The sequence below is a fragment of the Panthera pardus genome, unplaced genomic scaffold (genome assembly GCF_024362965.1).
Source record: "Panthera pardus isolate Hobbes unplaced genomic scaffold, ASM2436296v1 HiC_scaffold_27, whole genome shotgun sequence".
In the NCBI taxonomy this organism is placed as follows: domain Eukaryota; kingdom Metazoa; phylum Chordata; class Mammalia; order Carnivora; family Felidae; genus Panthera; species Panthera pardus.
The window spans coordinates 75477607-75484016 of NW_026526843.1; positions in this window are offsets into that span (position 1 = coordinate 75477607).

Here is a 6410-nt window from a genome sequence, read left to right on the forward strand (position 1 = left end):
ATGTTGCTGTCCAGTTTTCCCAACACCATTTATTGAAAAGACTGTCTTTTTAGATATTCTTTCCTGAGTTTCTTAAGATTAATTCACTATAGATTGTTGATTCATTTTTGGGTTTTCTATTCTGTTCCACTAATCTACGTGTCTATTTTTGTGCCAGTACCATACTGCCTTGATCACTACAGTTTGTAATAAAACTTCAAGTCTGGAATTGTGAGGCCTCCACCTTTGCTTTTCTTTTTCAGGATTGTTTTGGCTATTCAAGGTCTTTTGTAATTCTATACAAATCTGAGCATTTTTTGTTCAAGCTTTATGAAAAGTGCTAGTGGTATTTTGATAGGGAATGCATATAATGTATAGATTGCTTTTGGCAATATAGATATTTTAGCAATATTTTTTTCTTCCAATCCTTTAACATGAGATATTTTTCCTTTTGTGTGTGTGTGTGTGTGTGTGTGTGTGTGTGATCTTCAGTTTCTTTCATCACTGTTTCATAGTATTCAGAGTACAGGTATTTCACCTCTTTGGTTAGGGTCTTCCTATGCAGCTTATTTCTTTTGGTACAACTGCAAATTGGATTTTTTTCTTAATTTTTATTTCTGATGCTTCATTATTGCTGTATAGAAATGCAACAGATTTTTGTTCATTGATTTTGTATCCTGCAACTTTACTGAAGTCATTTATCAGTTTTAGCAATACTTTGGTGGAGCCATTTGGATTTTCTATGTAGAGTATCATGTAATCTGCAAATAGTGAAAGCTTGACTTCCTCCTTGATGATTTAGATGTCTTTTATTTCTTTGCATTGTCTGATTGCTTTGGCTGGGACTTCCAGTAGTATGTTAAATAATAGTGGTAACAGTGAACATCCCTGTCTCGCTCCTGACCTTAGAGGAAAATCTCTCAGCTTTCCCCCATTGAAGATGATAAAAGTTGTAGATTTCTTATATATGGCTTATGATATTCAGGTATGTTACTTCTAACCCTACTTTCTTGAGTGTCTGTAACATGAATGGATGCTGCACATTGTCAGATGCTTTTTCTGCATCTATTGAAATGATCATATAATTCTTAACCTTTTGTTTGTTAATGTGCTATATCACATTGACTGATTAGTGAATATTGTACCACCCTTGCAGCCAAGAAATGAATGTACTTGAATGATTCTTTTAATGTGTTATTGAATTTGATTTGCTAGTATTTTATTGAGAATTTTTGCATCCATGTTCATAGGGATATTGGCCAGTAGTTCTCCTTTTTAGTGGAGTCTTTGTCTTGTTTTGGAATCAGGGTAATGCTGACCTTATAGAATGAATTTGGAAGTTTTCCTTCCATTTTTTTTTGAATAGTTTGAGAATAATAGGTATGAACAGTGCTTTAAATGTTTTCTAGATTTTTTCTGTTAAGCTATCTGGCCCTGGACTTTTGTTTATTGCCAATTTTTTGAGTACTGATTACATTTCTTTGCTGGTTGTTGGTGCTTTCAATATTTGTACATCATCCTGTTTCAGTCTTTGTAGTTTGTATGTTTCTAGGAATTTATCCATTTTTCCAGTTTATCCAATTTGTTGCCATATAATTTTTCATAATTCTCTTAAAATTGTATTTCTGTGGTGTTGGTTGATATTTCTCCTCTCTTATTTGTGATTTGATTTGTTTGGTTCTTTCTATTTCCTTTTTGATGAGTCTGATTAGGGTTATCAATTTTATTTTTTTAATGAGCCAGCTCATGGTTTCACTGATCTGTTCTCTTATTAGCTTCTATTTCATTTATCTGTGTTCTAATCTTTATTATTTCCCTTATGATAGATTTAGACTTCATTTGTTGTTCCTTTTCTAGCTCTTTAGGTGTAAGGGTAGGTTTTTTTATTTAAGATTTTATTTGCTTCGTGATATAGTCCTGCATTGCTATATATTTCCCTCTTTGGACTACTTTTGCCATACCTCAAAGATTTGGACCCTTGTATTTTTCATTTTCATTTCCTTCCATGCATTTTTTATTTATTATTTCACTTCCTGGTTGACCTATTCATTCTTAAGTAGCATGTTGTTTAACTTGCATGTATTTGTGGCCTTTCTAGATTTTTTCTGGTTGTTGACTTCTGTTTTTATAGTGTTGTGTTAGCAAAGATGCATGGTATGATCTCAATCTTTTTGTATTTGTTTAGGTCTGGTTTGTGACATATTATGTAACCCATTCTGGAGACTGTGCACTTGAAAAGAATTTGTATTTTGCTGCTTTAGTATGGAATGTACTTTTTTAATTTTTTTTTAATTTTTAAGATGGAATGTTCTAAGTATATTGTTTAAGTTCCTCTGGTCCAGTGTGTCATTCAAAGCTATTGGTTCAACAGAAAAACTACAGATAACACGATGATATTAATCACTTTATCTTTCAATAATCACTATGAATGTGAGTGGACAAAGTGCCCTAATTAAAATACGTATGGTATCAGAATGGATTAAAAAAAAATAAGATCCATCTATATGCTGCCTACAAGAGATTAATTTTATATCTGAGGACACCTGCACATTGAAAGTGTCTGGATGGAAAACTATCTATTATGCTACTAGATGTCAAAAGAAAGCCAGAGTAGCCATACTTATATCAGACAAGCTAGATTTAAAAAAAAAGACTGTAACAATATATGAAGAAGGGTATTATATCATAATTAAGGGTCTTTCTTCCAAGAAGAGCTAACAACAGTAAATATTTATGCCCCAATGTGGAAGCACCCAAATATATAAATCAATTAATCATAAGAAAAAAAATGTATAAATTATAATACTGTGACTTTAGGGACTTTAATACTCCACTTACAACAATGGACAGATCACTTAGGCAAAAAATCAATAAGGAAACAATATCTCCAAATGACACATTGGACCAAATGAACTTAACAGGTATATCCAGAAAGCATATCCTAAAGCAGCAGAATACACATTTGTCTTGAATGCACATGGATCACATACTGGGTCATAAAACAGTCCTAAACAAATATAAAAGGATTGAGATCATACCATGCATATTTTCAGGTCACAACATTATGAAACCAGAAATCAGCCACAAGAAAAAAATTTGGAAAACACTCAAATACATGGAGGCTAAAGAACATCCTACTAAAGAAAGATTTAGTCAACTAGGAAATTAAAGGAGAAAATTAAAAAAAATATATGCAAGTAAATGAAAATGAAAACATGACTGTCCAAAGTTTTGGGGTGCAGCAAAGGCAGTCCTAAGAGGAAAATTCATTGCAGTTCTGGCCTAACTCAAGAAACAAGAAAGGTCTCAAACACACAACCTAACCTCACACCTAAAGGAGCTAGAAAGGCAGTGGCAAAGAAAGCCCAAAGCAACCAGAAGAAGAGAAATAATAAAGATTAGAGAAGATATAACAATATAGAATAAGAAAAAAAAAAACCCAGCAGAACAGATCAATGAATCTAAGAGCTGATTTTTTGAAAGAATAAACAAAACTGATAAGCCCCTAGCCAGAATTCTCAAAAAGAAAAAAGAGAGAAGACCCAAATAGGTAAAATCACGAATGAAAGAGTAGAGATCACAAACAACACCACAGAAATACAAACAATTATTAGAGAATACTATGAAACATTACATACCACAAATTGGACAATATGAAAGAAATGGAAAAATTCCTAGAAATTCACACATTACCAAAACTCCAACGGGAAGAAATAGAAAATTTGAGGAGACCCATAACCAGTGAAGAAATTGAATTGGTTATCAAAAATCTCCCAACAAATAAGAGTCCTGGACCAGATGACTTCCTAGGGGAATTCGACCAGACATTTAAAGCAGAGCTACTAGCTATTCTTCTCAAGCTGTTCCAAAAAAATAGAAATGGAAGGAAAGCTTCCAGACTCATTCTGTGAAGCCAACATTACCTTGACTCTCAGACAAGAGAAAGACCCTACTAAAAAGGAAAATTATAGGCTCCTATCCCTTATTAACATGAATTCAAAAATCCTCAAGAAGTTATTAGCAAAGTGAATTCAACAGTATATTAAATTAATTGTTCACCATGATCATGTGGGATTTATTCCTGGGTTGCAGGGCTGGTTCAATATTCACGAATCAGTCAACCTGATACATCACATTAATAAAATAAAGGATAAGAACTAAATGATATTATCAATAGATGCAGAGAGAGTATATGACAAAATACAGCACACTTTATTAATAAAAACCCTCAAGAAAGTCAGGATAGAAGGAACATACTTTAACATCATAAAAGCTATATATGAAAGGCACACTGCCTAATATCATCCTCAGTGGGGAAAAACTGAGAGCTTTCCCACTGAGATTAGGAACATGACAGGGATGTCCACTCTCACTACTTGTTATTCAAAATATTGTTGGAAGTCCTGTCCTCAGCAATTGAACAACAAAATGAAATAAAAGGCATCCAAATTCGCAAAGAAGAAGTAAAAATTTCACTCTTCACAGAAGATAAGGTACTAAACATGGAAAACTCGAAAGACTCCACCAAAAAACTGTTAGAGCTGTTACAGAGATTCAGCAAAGTTGCAGGATATAATATCACTGTATATAAATCAGTTGCATTTCTGTACACACATAATGAAGCAAAAGAGAAATCAAGGAATAGATACAATTTACAATTGCAGCAAAACCATAAAATACCTAGAAATAAACCTAATCAAAGAGGTTAAAGATCCACATGCTGAGAACTATTTAAAACTTATGAAAGAAATTGAAGAAGACACAAAGAAATGGGAAAAAAACATTCCATGCTCATGGATTGGAGTAAAAATATTGTTAAAATGTCAATACTACCCAAAGCAATCTACATTTTCAATGCAATCCCAAATACAATAGTACCAGCATTCTTCACAAAGCTAGAACAGACAATCCTAAAATTTGTATGGAACCACGAAAGATTCTGAGTAGCCTAGTAATGTTGAAAAAGAAAACCAAAACTGGAGGCATCACAATCCCGGATTTCAGCTTGTATTACAAGGCTGTAATCATCAAGACAGTATGGTATTGGCATAAAAACAGACACATAGAACAATGCAATAGAATAGAGAATCCAGAAATGGACTTATAGACATATGGCCAACTAATCTTTGATAAAGGAGGAAAGATTATCCAATGGAAAAATACAGTCTCTTTAGCAAAACATTCTGGGAGAACTCGACAGCATCAATGCAGAAGAATGAACCTGGACCACTTTTTACATAACACACAAAAATAAAATCAAAATGGATGAAAGTCCTAAATATGAGACAGGAAATCATCAAAATCCTACAGGAGAAAACAGGCATAAAACTCTTTGACCTCAGCTGCAACAACTTCTTACTTGACATATCTCTGAAGGCAAGGGAAATAAAAGCAAAAATGAATTATTGGGACCTTATCAAGATAAAAACTTCTGCACAACAAAGGAAACAATCAGCAAAATTAAAGGCAACCAAAGGAATGGGAGAAGATATTTGCAAATGACATATTGTATAAAGGGTTAGTATCCAAAATCTATAAAGAACATATTAAACTCAACACTCACAAAACAAATAATCAAGTGAAGAAATGGGCAAAAGACATGAATAGACACTTTTCCAAAGAAGACATCCATATGGCTAATAAACACATGAAAAAATGCTCAATATCACTCATCAGGGAAATACAAATCAAAGCCACATTGAGATACCACCTCACACAAGTCAGAGTGGTTACAATTAACAACTCAGGAAATAAGAGATGTTGGTCGGGATGTGGAGAAAGAGGAACTCTCTTGCATTGCTGGCAGGATTGCAAACTGGTGCAACCACTCTGGAAAACAGTGTCAAGGTTCCTTAAAAACTTAAAAATAGAATAACCCTATTACCCAGCAATTGCACTGATAGGAATTTATTCAAAGGATACAGGAGTGCTGATTCAAAGGAGCACTTGCACCCCAATGTTTATAGCAGTGCTATCAGCAATAGCTGAAATGTGGGAAATGTCCAAATGTCCATCATTTGTATATGGGTAAGGATATGGAATGGATAAAGAAGATGTGGTGTGTGTGTGTGTGTGTGTGTATGTATATATGTGGAATACAATTGAATACTACTTGGCAATTAAAAAGAATGAAATGTTGCCATTTGCAACAAGGAGGATCGAACTGGAGGGTGTAATGCTAAGCAAAATAAATCAGAGAAACACAAATACATGATTTCACTCATGTGTGGAATTTGAGAAACTTAACAGATGACATAAAGGAAGGGAAGGAAAAGTAAGATACAAATAGAGAGGGAGACAAACCATAAGAGACACTTAAATACAGAGAACAAAGTGAGGGTTGATGGGGTGGGGGGATTGAGAGTGAGGAAAATGGGTGATGGGCATTGATAAGGGCACTTGTTGGGATGAGCACTGGGTGTTGTATGTAA